General features: G+C 37.7%; 1 protein-coding gene across 4 annotated transcripts in view; it reads left to right on the top strand.

Annotated features, from left to right (window-relative positions):
- LOC109092736 (plexin-B3-like) overlaps nucleotides 1-18,408 on the top strand; it is a 69,952-nt gene that overhangs the window by 16,737 nt on the left and 34,807 nt on the right. For 2 of the 4 annotated variants that reach the window (XM_042761722.1, XM_042761724.1), the window contains exon 1: nucleotides 10,597-10,757. The exons of the other annotated variants lie outside the window; for them this stretch is intronic. The gene's annotated coding sequence lies outside the window, so the exon portion shown is untranslated. Of the gene's footprint in view, nucleotides 1-10,596; nucleotides 10,758-18,408 lie in introns of those variants that run through there. 4 annotated transcript variants of the gene reach the window in all.

Genomic DNA, 18,408 nt, shown 5'->3' on the forward strand with positions numbered 1-18,408 from the left:
AATAGTGCTTAAACACAGTGGATTATAGATAAATTGGTTATTTGTATATTCTACCAAAAACATCATCTTGTGTGCACACACATCCTTTGAAATCAAAACGTTTCGCTGCTGAATGCAAATGTGACCAGACATCTGCTGGAAGTAGTTGTGCATAAACGATCTTGATCACCTCACGTTGATAGAGTGATTGCTTATTCTTCTTCACTATAAAGCCCAAAAATGGTCTTCTGCTCCCATTTTGCAGTTCTGATACGATTGCGTTCCCATGTGTTTCTCTATAATTGAATCTCTTTTGATTTATGATGATGCTGCCAGGGTCTTGTAGCGCACTGCAGGTTGTGGTAATAAAAGTTTTTTTTTAGCGAGGGGGTTTGTGGTGCAATAACAGCCGTTTTCAAGTAATTGAGAGTTTTCATGGATCAAATATGTTCTCTTGTTCCACTGCCATGTTGTTTGCCTCCGTTGTCAAACCTGTTTTGTCACAATGATGGGGTTGAGGTGAGCTGTCAGCCACGGTAACTCACCCACTCCCCCGTCATTCTTTCACTGTATGTAGCCTCGGGCGTTTGGATACTGTACTGAGGGTCACAGTAAACATTACAGGGTTTCAGATTCCTTTTTGGATTAAGAGGGTGAGAGGACTGGGTACGGGCCCCAACTATTACAGCAAGATAACAGCATTAGAGCGTGTGGGTCTGTCCTTCAGGGCTACATCTGAAGAAGTTGTTTTGGGTAAAGAGAGACACGAAAAACCAGCATGGAAAAAGACAGAACCAGACTCTTATGGGTGCACTCGAAAAATGATTTTTTGCTGCTTGTTCAGTTTACTCAAATAAATGAGTTACACAATTCTCTCTCTCTATATATATTTATATATATGTATATATTATGTTATGGTGAGGAATGGTGTTTATGTCTAATTTGAGAATGTACACTGAAAAAATTACTTTTTAATTTTAGTCATTTTTTTTAAGGTAAGTGGTTGCACAAAATTAATTCCCTTAATGTTGGACATACACTACCGCTCAAAAGTTTGATGTCAGTATTTAAAAAAAAGAAAAAAAAAGAAATGAATACTTTTATTCATGTTTAAAGGATGTTTTGGATTGATCAAAACAAAGTGACATTTATATTGTTAGAAATAAATGCTGTTCTTTTCTATTCATCACAGAATCCTAAAAAAAAAGTATTGTAGTTTCCACAAAAACAAGAAGCAGCACAACTGCTTTCAGCATTGATAAGATCTGTTTTTTGAGCACAAAACATTTGTAGCATTTGTATTACTGTATTTTTGATCAAATAAATGCAGCAAGAGACTTCTATCAAAAACATTTCAGACCCATATCTTTTGAACTTAGTCAACATTTTTAGTAATATCAGCTCAATTATATTAAGTAGACTCCAGCATATTCAAGTGTTTCTGAGTAAACATGAAGATTCATTTAGTGTTCAATGTTAAGTTACATTATATTGTACATTTAAAATCAGTTTCTGGAGGTTGTGTCAAAGTTACTGTGGTTCTCATTGTGGTGAATAGGAGATAACCATATACAGACAAAATGCGTTGCTGTTCTGATGTAAGTAATTTTAAAGCTTCCTAAATGCATCTACTTTCGGAAGGCCAAATAAAGTGCTTTTGCTTTTGCCTAGATACACACAGCATCTCCCTGACATGGCTGCTTCAACATCAACTGCGGTTACTGAAATCACGCCTTCTATCTTTGCGTGAACATTTGGGCGACATTACGCAAATATTTCCACATAGTGACGTAGAGATGTGGGGGCGGTGTTTGAATGAGCTATTTTAGGGGGGCGTGGCAGAGTCTTAACTTTAATAAAGAATATCTCTTTGGATTTGTTACTTTAGTCTTTGCAACTTTACAGATCTTCTTCATGCACCAAGAGCTTGTAATACTCCAAAGAGAAAGAAAAATTTAAATCGCATCAGATGACCCCTTTAAGACTAATGGCTAGCATAGTAAATTTGCATGGAAATGCAATGAAAAAGTAAAAAGTTACATTAGCTAGCTATTGATTGCAAGAAGCATCATGCATCTGTGTATGCATCCCACAAATAACCACAAGCTCTAGTCTTCAGCTACGGTAACCACAAAAGGTCAACAGAAACTCTTAAATGTCTAACATAACTGAACATTAAACACTAACAGGTCTTTCTACTCAAAATGCATAAAATAAAACATTTTCCCTCCCAATTTAGTTCCAAAAATCCACTGTTTAGTTTTAATTAATGCAAAAACAATGATTGTCAGATTAAGTCAATCTCCATTTTACAAATTTGAGTGGTTGAATGTATAGAAATTAAATGCAAATGACAACAAAACTTATTGCTTTGACTCGAATTAAAGTAAACAAAATAAAACAAAATAAAAAACAACAACATATTTTTCAGTGCGATATGATGCATGCAAAAACGATACATTGACCAGTCTCTTGTGTCTTGCTCAAGCCATACAATACATAAAGTAAAAAAATGCATTTTTGCTAACTACTATTTAACATTTACATTTATGCATTTAGCAGACGCTTTCATCCAAAGTACATTCAAGCTATACATTATTACTATTATTTTAATCAGCATGTGTGTTCCCTGGGAATTGAACTCATGACCTTTTGTGCTGCCAACATGATGCTCTACCACTGAGCCACAGGAACAACTTGAGGTTTATGCATTTCTTTTGACACCTCTAAGTTTATGTGTTATGAGTCATTTGGACTTAATTCAGTTCAGTTTTCAATTCACACTAAACAAGGTATTTGAATTGGTCTACATGCTAATTTTAAGAAAACTCATTTCTAAAATGCGAAACTACAGTCAATTGAATCAAGTTAAGCCAAGTTATTATTGAATATAGACTGTGCTTGCTAAGGCTAACATCATTTGTTTAAATTCCAAAAAAAGGTACCGTTTGTCCTACGCAGTTTGTGCCACAGACATGATTGATACCTCAGATCATGCATTGCGTTGAGGAAAGGTGTGCCAGTACTTTCCTAAGCAATAAAACTTAGATTTTTGCCTGGTGCACAATAACACTGTGAAAAAAAATCCCGTAAGTTCACCCAAATCATATCTAGAGACCAGAATATCACAGAAACCTGAGGGGGGACTTGCCTAGTAACCACCCTAGCAACCACCCAGAATACCTTTTGCACATGCAAAGCACACATTTTCATCATAAAATGCTAAAGTGTAGTTGCTCATATTCTTCACTTTTAATCTGGCTTTTTCAAAGGACTATTGTGTTTCATACTGCACAAAGTCGCCTAATTTATTCTTTTTTTTAGTCCCATTTTCTGCTGTTTTTCTCTTACTGCTCAAATTTGCTACAACACATCAATTATTCATATATTCAATTCATAGTCAATTAACGTATCCCAACTGCTGTGACGAAGCGTTCCGAAGAGGACACTTTAAAATGTGAGGTGTAGGAAAACTTATTTCTCGTCTGCTGTAGCCTCGGGGGCTTCTGGCAATGAAACGCAAACGAAATGTCCTCGGGAATCCAGCAACAACTTATTATTCCACTCAGTGCTCAGAGAGAGAGAGAGAGCTGGATATTTGGCTCGTCATGTAAAAAGGAAACTCTGCAGCAGAAAGAGGTCAGCGGTCATGTTCAGCCACAGAAGCACCATTCAGGCCATGACGAGAGGCATCCAACACGCGGGGAGGTCACGGCTCTTCCGTTAACACACACACACTGTCATCTTTATCAAGTCTTGCTTTGATATTGTAATAGGCATGCGATTTAAGCGGCTTTCCGTGACTGGAACGTTCCGTGTCGGGAATGATGGAAAAAGAAGTCAACTGAGAAGGAGAGGGAGGAATGTGGAGTGACGTTTTGGTGCCCTTGATTGTAAGGGAGACTCTTTTTGGGCACTGCCAGGAATGCAGCAAAAGAGACGGCCAAATGCATGCATGCTTTCCTTTGCTTTCTTTCACTTCTTTCAATATTCATTTGTTCAACAGGTTATTATCAGTAACTTAAACCATAAAGAACTTTTCATTGCTTGACTATTGGAAAGAAAACATGCTAAATAGATTGTAAAGTGTTTATTTTATTGCACTTTTATTTTTATTTTTTTGTGGCTTTTGTGGGGCAATGTATGCAAATTAGTGCATATTTAATTAGATAGTGGATCATTTGCATATTCAAACATGAAATTTCAGAAAACTTGTAATACAAAAAATGTTTGCAATACTAAATGTTATCAATCACCTGGGGAAATATGGTGATATCTATTAGCTATTTTTTCTTACATGTCTCTTCTTAAACGTATTGTATTTCAGCTAATTGCCAAGGCAATTTAAATAAAAGCTGAAAATATAAAATTAAAATCTAATTCAAAATATGAACAGAAGTGATACTAAAAGTAACTCTGTTGTTCAATCATTCATTTGCTCAGTGTTTCTCTCTGGTGCTCGTCCTGTGTGGTTTTGCTCTGCATGTAGATGTTTCTGGTTCAGCCACAGGTTCTGCAAAGTGCCTGAGGTGTGATGTGAATTCATTTTTTGAGTCTTTGGCATCACCAGGCAAACCACAAGGTCCACCTCCTTGCTGATGAGGCCTTTTATTTTGATCTTCAGGTTAAATGTGTGTCTGGCCAAGTCTATGTTCTCATCCTGTCCTATTTATCTCTTGTGGATTTCCCCTTTTTTAACTTTTAACACTGGTGTTCTTATATAGTTCACCCAACAATAAAAGTGTCTGACCAATGTTTTTATAAATATATATATATTTTTTATTTTTTTTTGCATGACTGCCATCTGTCTTTTGATTTATCTTACTTTATATTTTGAATTTGATGATGGTTTTGATCATGGCAAATGGGAAAAAAAATGAAAACAAATGAAAAAGTCAATATTACTGATATTTTTGAAATTTTGAAGTTTCTTCACTCCATACATAAACAGTTCCATGGCCGAAAAGGACAAAAAATTTTTTTTTTAAATAAAATAAACACTATAAAGTTGTCCATATGATTTTGTGTGAGGGGAAAACCCAAATGTATTTGTTTATTTATTTGTTCAATTTTAACTGCATTCCTATAGCCTCAAAGAGTATAGCAGGATGCTAGCAACACCAAAGTCATGGATTCAGTGCTCAGTTTCCAGGTAATGCATGAACTTATACTATGTAAACTTCAAATGCAAGCTTAAGTTGCTTCAGATAAAAGCATCTTCCAAATGCATAAATGTGCCGTCCACTGCAGCCTTCTGATTTCTTCAGAATATCAGAATACTGCAACTGGTTCACTCACCTTTTTTTTTTTTTTCTGCAGATATTTTTACTTTTATTTTTTGATGCAATTTTTCAGAGTTTTGACAAATAATTCTGAAATTTCTGCATTGCATGACTTTACAAGTCATATGATCTTCTTTTATTAGGTTTTCCAGTGTTTTCTTTGGTACTCTTTGGAGCTTATAGGATGTGCTCACTATAGAAAAGATGAATGTTCAGACTCATCATGTTTTTAAAACATCTGCGGTGTTAAATATACAGTGGGTACGGAAAGTATTCAGACCCCATTAAATTTTTCACTCTTTGTTATATTGCAGCCATTTGCTAAAATCATTTAAGTTCATTTTTTTTCCTCATTAATGTACACAGAGCACCCCATATTGACAGAAAAACACAGAATTGTTGAAATTTTAGCACATTTATTTAAAAAGAAAAACTGAAATATCACATGGTCCTAAGTATTCAGACCCTTTGCTCAGTATTTAGTAGAAGCACCCTTTTGATCTAATACAGCCATGAGTCTTTTTGGGAAAGATGCAACAAGTTTTTCACACCTGGATTTGGGGATCCTCTGCCATTCCTCCTTGCAGATCCTCTCCAGTTCTGTCAGGTTGGATGGTAAACGTTGGTGGACAGCCATTTTCAGGTTTCTCCAGAGATGCTCAATTGGGTTTAAGTCAGGGCTCTGGCTGGGCCATTTAAGAACAGTCACAGAGTTGTTGTGAGGCCACTCCTTCGTTATTTTAGCTGTGTGTTTAGGGTCATGGTCTTGTTGGAAGGTGAACCTTCGGCCCAGTCTGAGGTCCTGAGCACTCTGGAGAAGGTTTCCGTCCATGATATCCCTGTACTTGGCCGCATTCATCTTTCCCTCGATTGCAACCAGTCGTCCTGTCCCTGCAGCTGAAAAACACCCCCACAGCATGATGCTGCCACCACCATACTTCACTGTTGGGACTGTATTGGACAGGTGAAAAAAAAAGTTCTGTCTTGGTCTCATCAGAGGAGAGGACTGAGGAGAGGCTTCCGTCGGGCCACTCTGCCATAAAGCCCCGACTGGTGGAGGGCTGCAGTGATGGTTGACTTTCTGCAACTTTCTCCCATCTCTCGACTGCATCTCTGGAGCTCAGCCACAGTGATCTTTGGGTTCTTCTTTACCTCTATCACCAAGGCTCTTCTCCCCCGATAGCTCAGTTTGGCCGGACGGCCAGCTCTAGGAAGGGTTCTGGTCATCCAGAATTATGGTCACGGATTATGGAGGCCACTGTGCTCTTAGGAACCTTAAGTGCAGCAGAATTTTTTTTTGTAACCTTGGCCAGATCTGTGCCTAGCCACAATTCTGTCTCTGAGCTCTTCAGGCAGTTCCTTTGACCTCATGATTCTCATTCTCATTTGCTCTGACATGCACTGTGAGCTGTAAGGTCTTATATAGACAGGTGTGTGGCTTTCCTAATCAAGTCCAATCAGTATAATCAAACACAGCTGGACTCAAATGAAGGTGTAGAACCATCTCAAGGATGATCAGAAGAAATGGACAGCACCTGAGTTAAATATATGAGTGTCACAGCAAAGGGTCTGAATACTTAGGACCATGTGATATTTTGGTTTTTCTTTTTTAATAAATCTGCAAACATGTCAACAGTTCTGTGCTTTTCTGTCAATATGTGGTGCTGTGTGTACATTAATGAGGAAAAAAATGAACTTAAATGATTTTAGCAAATGGCTGCAATATAACAAAGAGTGAAAAATTTAAGGGGGTCTGAATACTTTCCGTACCCACTGTATCAGCATGTAGACTCAGAACGACATGAGGGTGAGTAAATGATGACAGAAGTTTTTTTTTTTTAGGTAACCTAATCTTTAAATCAGAGCATAAGCAGCACATTAGATCACCCGTTTCTGGATGAACCTTGTTTGTTTGCTGTAGCCAGTGGCCTCTCTTTTAACTTTAAATGCAGTCCCTAATGTGACACGCATCCTACAGGCAGCTATCTGAATAAAACTGATTATTGCTTTTAGGCATCCTTAAGAGATTTCGCTCCCTGTTCTGGAATATTAACACTCTGGATATATATTGATGTCTGATCCGGTGTGGATGTGCATGTGTGCGTGTCTGTATGTGTGTGCGCTCTCTATTCACCACCTGTCCTTGTGTGCCAGTGCGTATTTGGACATGAAGAGCTGTTTAGAGTCCTCCTAACAAATAGGCATTGTTCTGTTGTGGGCCCAGTCCTTGGCTCCAGGAGTGTAAACAGACAACTGTTGGGCGCTGCGCTTCCTGCCAAAACTTCTTATGTGAACATACGCTCCGAGCCCATTCCTCCAAACTCGGCCCTCCACAGTCGGAAACACGCCGCTATTTCTAATTCCGTGCAATTGTCATGAGAACTGTTTTATTTTAAAGCAATTGTAATTAAATGAGTGCCAATTCTCATCTTATTGCTCGCCGCATCTCCTCCTTCCTCTCCTCCCCCTCGCTTCATTATTTCAGGGATGCGTCCATTTTTGTTCCACCTGCCAATAATGGTTTCCACCCACCGGCGCGCAGATTTCCCCCCAATTACTGCATGTCACCCTTTCACCCCGTGGCCCCTTCCCTCCCTCCCAGTCCATTCATTACGCTCAGCCTGCATCAGTCTCTCTCCCTCTCACTTCGTCTTTCTCTGGTCACTCTGTCCATCTTCTTCCCGTCTTTGTGTGCTGGATTAATATTTTATGAGCTCCTTGATGAAGGGTGTTCACTGCTGGGCAAACAGCCCCAGCTGAGCCCCCCCAGTCTCCCCGCATGCCTGCTCATCAGTAAACCCACTGGGAGCTCTTCTCTCTCAGCTCTCTCCCCTTCACTGACTCTGTCACTCTTTCTATCGCTTTCTTCTCCGTCTCTAACTAAACACAATGAGCCGTCATCATTTCTTTGCTGTGTCAAGGAGATTTCATGCTTTTGTGTGAGGCAGGGTTGTTATGAACCAAACAACCGAACTAAACAAATTACTAAAACGTTAACTAAAAATTAATATACATTTTATATATATTTATATATATTATATATAACTTATTACATTTCAGTTTTGCCAAGGTGACAATTATTTAGTTTAACTCGATGTACTGAAATAACTAAAATGAAAACTAAAGCTGAAATAAAAAAGATAAAAAAATATATATATATTTACTTAATTTACAAAAAATAATTTAGAAAATTATAATTTAAAATAGATAATTTAGAAAAATTATGTAAATGACCACAAACAATAAAATTGCTAAAACTTTAAAATTGTAATGAAAACAAAATATTTAAATAAATAAAAATAAAGAATATTTTATTATTTTATTTCAGCTTTGCCAAGGAGATGTTTCATATTTTCTTTTAGTTTAACCTGACGTACTAAAATAACTGAAACTTTAATACAAACTAATTAAAACTATATGGACATATTTTTTAAATCTAATAAAAATAATTGCAAATACTTGACTAAAATAAAATCAGAAAATATAAAAATGAAAACGAATTAAAAATATTAATGAAAACTATATGTAAATGACAATTCAGTGATACAAAATAACACTGTTAAGTCAGTATTATTGTAATTTTTAGCATATTTCATAACAATGGGTTAAGCCAAAACCCTTTCTTTTGCAGAATAACAGTGACACAGTCAAACAGTAAATATGGCCCAAAAATTTTTGTAAATACTGTATGTATATATACACACACACACACACAAAGAACTGCACATAAGTTATGTGATTATACAAGGCCCAGTTTCGAATCACAGTTTGTTGATTCTAGTTGGTTTGTTCTTGATAGACAAAGGCACTGAAGCAATTTTCAGAAAGGTGCATGTATGTTCCACTTATTATTTCCCCCTTGGAGTCTTTAAAATGCATCCCTTCTTTAATGTACTTGTAGGTTGACACCGTGGGAAATGTCACAGCCGGGTGACATTTGACAAATGAAGCCCAGCGGATGGCGAAGAATCTATTAAAGGCGGTGCGTTTGAGAGATCTGCATTCATTTCAATTGGTATTGTGTGAACCCGACAGTATCCATGTCAAAACCCGGTGCAACAGAAACACACGGGTGTCACACCCCATCTGCTCTCTCCAGCTGCGGCGCGGAGAGGCGTGTCCCTGCCTCGACCCACAACACCCCAAATCCACACAACATGTGGCTTTAAATGCAGCGTGCTTCAGTTAATGCTCGAATGCCAGCATTAAATATTAAGGGGAGGTACTGCAGGCTTAAGTGGTGATTTTGGGTGGATTAAAATTTGTTGTTGGATTTAATTTTGACCCTCTATGACATGTTGCTTATCTAAAGCTAAAGAATTAGCCTACAAAAAATAAAAAATAAAAAAATAAATTGTTTAGCACTGGATAGCACTTTTTAAGTAACCGTTAGTAATGTTATATGAAATATGATGTTCCATATGTTTTGTACTGATGTACCACATGTACAGACCACTATTTTATATTTCTCATAATTCTAAATGGGTTTTTGAAAAATGCATGTTCATATACACACACATATATATATATATATATATCTATATATATATATATATATATATATATATATATATATATATATATATATACATACGTTAATACTAAGTATGTTGTCAAAATAAATCTTTTTAAAAAATGTTGTGATGGTTTCTGTGGGATCTACATCACTTTTGATAAATGCAGATTTGTAATTATTTATTATCCCAATTTGCATATGTTAAGATTAAATCAGAATGCTAAATTTTTACTTTCTGAAGTTTCGTTTTCAATAAAGGAGCTGTTAATGATTTCATTTCAGCCATTTTGCCAACTTCACACAAAAGGCCTCTCTCTCCTGCCCTTAAATGACAACCCTGAATCAGCGAATTAAATTGATTGACAGGTTCTAATTGTCTAAATATCACTTCTTATTATAATCATTTCAGTAATATCTGTCAGATAATAAGCTGTGATTATCTGATACTAAAATCAATTAGAGCACCTTTAATGAAAAGTAAAATGCATTAATACCGAATATCAATAAGCACAATAAAAACCGTGAGGGGAAAAAGTCAGTAATGTTAATACAAATAATAGCTATAAGTATAAATCATAAATAAAATAATAAAATAAAATGTTCTTCAGTGTGCTTCAACATCCAAAAAAAGGCAGTCATGTCTGAAAACTAAAATGCTAATATAAAAGGAAAATGTTTTGTCTTATCTGTTCACCTGTAGCCCCCCCCCCCCCCTCCCTCACGTAAGGACAAGCCCCGCCCACTCTACAATCGCTTCATTGAAACTGTTTCATGACGTTCGGAAAGCCCCGCCCACTCCCACCCCAGAGCCGCTCGCGCTGCTCGCTGGAGTCTTGAGTCAGAGCCGCTATGCAACAATGTAGCACACGCATAATGGGATTTACCGGGTTTACTTTCAAACGCTTGTGTTGTTGTTTTAAAAATTAACAAGCCTTTCGCTTTGACTTCAAAGGAGATGAAACGCAGTGCCGCTGAATGAAGTGAGTAACAGTTCGCAGAGAAACTTTTGGGTGTTTATGCGTTTTTTAGATTCTCAGCGCTGAATTTGTTAATCAGTAGATGCTTTTACAAACACTCTGTATTCATCTTTTGTTTTTTTTTAGAGATTAAAATAAGCATTTCATTTGCAAATGACAGTATTGAGGGAAATGTTTAGGGTTATGTTGCATTAAGTTATTGCGAGTGTCAGTGGAGAAGTTCTTGGGTTCATTACATTAAGCAATGCGATTAGGAATAATGTGTTTTTTCATTTACCTGAGGACAGGAATCTCATTTAGTATTTCATAACTCAGAGCACCGAACATAATGCATCTTTGTGTTCAGCTCGTTGTTCGGTGTGTTCTGTTTATATTTTATAACCTTTCAGAAGGTTGCCTGCAGTCTGGGACAGATTATTCATTGATTTTTGCTCTTGCATTCTATTTCAAGCTCTAACAAGCTTCACTTTGATAGAAAAGAAAAAAGAAACATGAAAGCAGAAAGGTTATCATCTTTATTTAAGAGTCTGCTATTGAAATGTAGTTTGCAAAAAATGTTTAACTGACTGAGAATTGCTATCTAAAATTGCCAACTGTTCTTTAATGCTTTTCATTTTTCTTTAATCTGTTTATAAAACTTTAATGGGACTGATTGAGTTTGTCACTGTAGATAAATAACATCACACAGATGTCAATGCATATGAAACAACGTTATCAGACCTGTTGTGGAATGGATCTAATGTATTCAGGATTAATTGGAAGATAACTAGATGTTTAATCACACATTTACTCAGTGGTTTTCCAGCCTCTGTATCAGCAGCTTGCGGTTATTGTACTATTCCTCTGGGAGGTGTGGCGTGCCACTCCAGGAGTCGAGACTGGGATTGTGTCTTTTCAGCGAGCCGTACCAAGTTTCATGAAACCCGAACATCTCTTTTCACCCTCTCTTTCTTTTTTCACGCGCTCCCCCTGTTGTTATGACTCCATTGTCTCCTTTCTAAATGCCTCCTCCCTTTTAGTCCCTGAGGAGTGGTGGGTTGCGTTCACCTTGCGTTCAGCATATGGGGGGCGTAATTTGCTGCTCGTGTTGACATTCTTTTATTGTTTCGTGTACCCGGTACCCACAAACAAGTTTTTCCTCCCTTTAGTCTGTAATTTGAAATTGCACTCCTGCGAATTTGCATTTTCTTTCCCTCTTCAAAGACGACCCTTATCTTGTAAAATGTTTGGCTTGTAAACGCTTTAGGGAACCTTTATGCTCCCCAGGCTTGGCAGACAAAACATACAGCTTTTTTTTTTTCTTTGCTGTTTTTGTTTGCAGCCTCTAAAACAGCAATTAAATAAGGTGTGTAATGTACGAAGTAGCCCGTGAATTTAGTGGCAGCTCCCTTCCTGTCAGTTTCACTGGAGTGAGCATGTTTATCTGCCCCCATCAAATAATTAATGTTGCATTTTTATGCACGCAGATGCTTGTCAAGGTGGTGATGAAAGCAGTGTGGGCCGCTCGCGAAGTGAGAGAGTCTGCCGGTGTGAAAATGAGACCATAGGGTGAAACCTAATAATCATCATCATACGGTTGATGGTTCCAGAACTGTTTTTAAAATTCACAGAGAGTAGACGCACTTCTCACATTCATCTAGCTTATGAATATAGATGTGCTCCTTTCTAACCTGCCAGAACTGTTGAAATCAATCAGTGTAAAATTGAAATGCCACTTTTTTAAAAAATGGTTTACTGTGATTACCTGTAGGTTGCATTCAAAAGAGCCACCCTGTGTCATTTTCCTTTAGATTCACAGAGTTTGTCTGTGATAAAAGCTTGCTTGAGCATCATTATATCTCCCATTGTGGCCATTACGGCTCATTACCATCAAAATGAGATGTCATCATATTTGTTTGTTCAGAGAGGTGATAATTACAGGGAGCCTCAGTTGATTGGTTGCCTGACTTACTTAGTTCGACCGCAGCCGTGTTTTCTCCAGCAAAAATTCCTGCAGGTCCTAAACAGCACTGATAACCTCTTGCTCTCCTTGCCGAAACACCCTGATGATATCAGATATCTAGCAGTGTGCGTGAAATATGTGCAAAATATTCATGAGCTCAGTTGGGGAGTATAAAGCAGCTTTACAAGGAGAGGAAGCTTTGCTGGAAACAGAGGACAGATTGCAACAGAGATATAAAGATAGTTGAGTTGGCACGGTGGGAGGGAGAAAAAGACTGAGTAAATACGGAACAACGAGTCTTTTCTATGAAATATTAGGCTTCTGAGTAGCACACAACTGTCAGCGATGAAATATGCACGGTTACTTTACTAATCGCCATATTTTATCACACTCCCGCTTTGTGCTCTTCAAACAGCCAGCCGCTTTCTCTGTTGTTTTTTTGCCTTTCTCTTCCCTTTTTTTCAATTTTCCCCACCTTCTCTCTCTCTAGTTCCATATTTCCTAAAGTATCACCCCCTCCTGCTTGGGTGTAGAGTATGGAAATGAGAACTTGCCCACCCTCCCTTCGCACAGAGGTGGTGATTAACCACTGCACACCCCAGGCACACACACACACACACACACACACACACACACACACACACACACACAGACACTCTCTCTCTCTCTCTCTCTCTCTCTCTCTCTCTCTCTCTCTCTCTCTCTCTTGCACACTCACGCACATACTTGGTGTGCTGACACTTTCATGCCTGGCATCAAAGAGACTTGTAAATCCCAGCCACTCTCACTCTCTGTACGCATTCAAAGAGCCAACGCAGTAGTAATCAGCAGCGGCTCCGTGATGTGCCCATCTCCACCAGACATGATGCGTATTGTGAGATGCTTTGTCTTTGTCTCGCACCGAATTTCCAGATTTATTTCCACCCTGACACCTGCGTTAGCATGCCACAGTCTCACCTGCTGGGACGACCCCACCAATCTGCGCCCGATCTGCTTTGTGTGCCATGACGCAAATGTGATGTTACCATATGAGAACTGAGTGACTGTAATTAATTAAATTATTACTTGCTTTTTTAATCAAACTTTTGCAAGGATGTGGGAATTAAAGGTATAGATGAAAATTCTGTCAACATTTAAACACTTTCATTATTTTATCTGTTGAACACAAAAGTTTTTTTATTTTTAGCTCATGTACACACAGAAAAAGGGTACAAAAGCTGTCAATGGGGCGGTTACCTTTCAAAAGAACTTGCTTTGTACCTTATTACCCCTAAATGTTGCATATTAGTACCTTAAAGGTACACATCAGTAACTAAAATGTACATACGTAGTAGTACCTAAATGGTACACGTTAGTAACTTTTGAAAGGGTGCCACCCCAGTGATTGCTTTTGTACCTTTTCTTTTCCTGAGAGTGTATAATGAAAGTCAGCAGGCTCTAATTTCATTGTATTGATTCAAATCAAAAGTTGTATCTGTTAATATTACTTAATGAACCTGAGCTTACATGAACTACTGTAGATAAATACTGTAGCAAATGTACTGATTATTGTTAGTTCATGTTAGTTATGCATTAACTAATGGGACCTTATTGTAAAGTGTTACCATATCTTCTTTTGTGTGAAGAAAGTAAGTCATGCAGGTTTAGTGTGACTTAAGGGTGAGTAAATGCTAATAGAATTTTCATTTTTGGCTGGACTATCCCTTTAATTTACTACATGATGGCTCTTGCATTGTCTTATGAATTTTTTAGATGCTTTATGAATTTATATTATTTTAAAGGATGAGAGATGTTTTGACGAGACACGTTGATGCATATTGCAAGATGCTTTGTGTCAAATCAGATTTCCAGGTTTATTTCCACTCAAAATCTTGCTGCCCCCACCTGCTGTGACCGCTCATCCGACCTACGCCCTCTTTGTGTGGCACGTACAGACTTGAATGTGAAGCAAACATCTCATCTGAGAAGTTCACACCTTGAGAAAGTGATCCAATTAGACAAAAATGTCATGACTTGCTTATTTTTATCAAGCTTTTGCTAGAAGGGCATGATTAGCATTCATGAATTTACATGCATCTGCTTGTACATGCAGAATTATGCATTTAAGCTCCATTAGATTGAAGGATGTAACCAAGTATTCAGTTTTGGGGGGTAATTGTGGAGTCATTTAAAAATCAGTGTTGATCAGTCGACATTTCTGAATACTTTAGGGATGCATCCTTAATGTCTATGGTAGTTACGCCTACTGAAACCTAAACATTTTAGCCAGACTATATTGTTCCGTCAGTTAAGACAGTGCTTTAAATTAGGGGATGCGTTTTTTCAGATGTCAAGCCTGCCGAAGCGATTCCTTCCTCTGATAGTGCAAGCACACAGCATGGGTGGGGTTCGCATATGTCTGTCTGTTGGCTCACCCCCACTGAGGACTCTTGGCCTCTGAAGCTCGTCTCATTTTTGAACACACACAGAGGCTCACTTTTTTGAATGTGCCAGTTACATGCTTTGTGTGATGTCCTTCATTTTTCGGGGGGGTTGCATGTGTGGAAAGCGTTTCTGTCTGGAAGAATTGTGTGTACGAGCAAGCTTTGTGTCTGATGCAGTGTTTTGCGTATTATGCACCCAGCAAAGAAATTAGACACACATTGCATGCTATAATTACTAGCATGTCTGTTTCTGAAGCTAATGAGTGTTGAGTGAGCGTAGCAACCTAGTAAGTATGTTCTTTGTTTTAATATGCTGCTGTGCAGGAGAGGAAGTTTACAGAAATTGTGATTGTGAATGTACACACACACACACACACACACACACAGCACTTCCAGCAAGGGTCAAAGGTCAGCCTGCAATCGAAATGGCTCTCCCTGAATTAGTTGCACCTTTTGGGAGTGATAAACTATGCTACCTTCTATTTAAAACATGTTTACGTAGTCAAAGCTGTTATTAGCGATATGCATTAACTGTAATAGCTTTTTGACTGGTTTTACAATAGTTTGCTACTAAACCAACCCCCATTTATTTCCTCCCTTTGTCATCTCCCAGTTCTTTGTGTGTATGTATGTGCGTAAGGAAGAGCTCTTCTGCAATATATATCCAGAGCTTTTTCCATTCCTCATCACAAAGGCAGTAGCTATTCCTCTTTCTAAGTGAATAGAGAGTGTGTTCTCACTCGCTCCCATGATCCCCCGAAACAGTTATTACCATTTAAGTAAAAAAAATGGAGATGAATGCTGATGCTGCAAAAGCTCGACCTAATTCAAGCTGTGAAATTGGCTGTTTTGACAGTACAAGAGACCTTCTGCTTGCACCGTTTTAGCATACTTTTGTTCACCCTCTCTGCTGCTGTTAGGTGGATCTGTGTAGGAATGCTTACACGTTGGGTGGGATTCAATCTCTCTCTTGGTTAGATTTTCAATGAGGATACGGTGGTGGCGACACACCCTTTTGCTACTTAAATGTTCTAGGGTTGTGAACGCCTCACTGATTTATTCATGTACGATTGATATATATAGCATTTGCACAATGTCTTTTCAATACCAGTATAATATCTTATATCAGTATAATATATTTTAATCTCATAATTTAATCAAGGCATGCAAAAATAGTCAGTTTAGTTTTTCATAAGCATTTCCCACCCTCTCTGACTGTAGAGTTCATCAGACTGCATTGGCTACTGTAACTTTAAGACTGATAAATATAAATGACCTCTGTTATGATTTACAGGCGTTCCTGTAGGTCAAACAATGGAGCATGGTCCTAGCAATAACAACAGCAGGGATTTGATTCCCAGGCAATGCATCAACTAATAGAATGTATAACTCGAATGCAGCATACATCAGTTTGGAAGAAAGCATCAAGCAGTGAATGTAAATACAGAAATTTTCTAGACTTTGTTTACTGCCTTTGTTCACACAGTCATTAAAAATCGAATAGGTATTGATAATTACGCAGATTGACATCATAGCCATGATGAATTCTGCACAAGCCAAACAACATGTAGAAGTAGTCAGAAATGAATGTGGAAAACTGCAAAGAATGGTCATTTAACCATTGAGCTAAAACAAGAGTTTTAAACTTGGCTGGTAGTGTGCAGTTTAAGAAGAAAATAAATGAGAAAAATAAATGAGAAATGAGAAAAAGCACCAACATATGAATTTTTGTAACTACTCTGGTTTGTAGTCTAGCCTATATTAAATTTATTTTTTAATAAAAGATCAAGGAAGATTTAAATTTTTATGATATGACCACTTGAAAAAGTGCTCTAGAATCTTTTTTTGCTGACTGTAGAATATCTAAAACATGTCAGCTTATTATCAAAGTGTTTTTTCTACTCTGAATTCAAGTCAGCATCATTTAGCTTTTCCAGATTCTGTTGTGCAAGACCTTGATGAAACAGGTCATGACTAAGGCTAAGAAAAATAATCTGGCAGTCTGTAGGCTCTCTGAGCTCATTCCTTTTGATCATGTTCATTAAACGTGGATAGCATGAGTCCTTAAGCTAGGTAGACAAGAGACACCGTACAAAGCGATGTTCAGATTTCAGCCTTCAAAAACAAGGTGGCGCATGAACTCTCCAATCCAAAGCCTAATTGAAAAGAAGTGGCTAATCTCGGCAGCATGTCAAAATGACCTTTTCTTACCCACCATCCCTTTGAAGGTGGAGACAAGGTAAAATGTTATGCATACTGATAGACTCCAGCTTCTCTGGAATTTTTCCCCCTCCTTTCCTCTGCTCCTTCTCTTCATCTCTCATATACTAGGCCCTCAAGACTTGTTGGCTGCTGTGATATGAATTAAAGATGAATCTTTCTTTTCCCTCTATAACTTCCTTGCTTAGATACTCAGTGTCCTCTAATACTTTTTCTCCTTCAAAAATGGAATCGTGTTTGGCTTACTGGCAGAAATTAGTCAAGCCTCTATCTAGACTTGACTTGAAGGCAAGCATAACTATTACTATTGCTCATACTTTAGTGATTTAGTTATTTGAATGAACTCCTATCCCTACAAATTACATCTTGGCATGTAACTCATCCCACACTACTTGTGACACGAATGTGAATGATGGCTCACATTGTGTCTTGTTGAGAAGAGTTGTGCTGTGGAGTTCAATTCAGTTCTGAAAAGTGAGCATATAAGTTAAAGAGCAGGGGCTGGCAAACTTTTGGGCATGAAGTGCCATTTTAAATTTTTCTGGTTAACCACTGTGCCAAATATACCCCCCACTTTTTTATTTTATTATTATTATTATTTTTAAATGCAATCTGTAATCATTTTGTAATGTTCCAATAAAAATCTATATTTAATTATCATACAAATAGTTTCTGAAACATTTTTTATAAATTGTTTTCATCGCACTGCATACACAGAAACATCCAGGAGCACAGAAACTTGTCAACGCTGCCCCGCTACTTTGGTACTGAATCGCTACATTATATTTCTCAGCAACTATGTTTTTAAAGTAACTAAACTCAGCTTCGTTTTTTGTAGAGAGAGACACAGATGCAGGTAATTCACAGAGAGAGATGGAGATGCTTGTGATTAAAGTATGGTAGCTTGCATCACTGGATTTAGCTGTCAGTCATTTAACATTTCTATCGTAAAACAGTTGACTAATATTAAATGATTTGCAGCTTTCATCTGACCGCACTCTCTTTCAACGTTACGATAGGGTTTTTTTGGGGGCCGATATCAATATTAGGGATTAAAAAAGACCGATAC

The sequence above is a fragment of the Cyprinus carpio genome, chromosome A8 (genome assembly GCF_018340385.1).
Source record: "Cyprinus carpio isolate SPL01 chromosome A8, ASM1834038v1, whole genome shotgun sequence".
Taxonomy (NCBI): domain Eukaryota; kingdom Metazoa; phylum Chordata; class Actinopteri; order Cypriniformes; family Cyprinidae; genus Cyprinus; species Cyprinus carpio.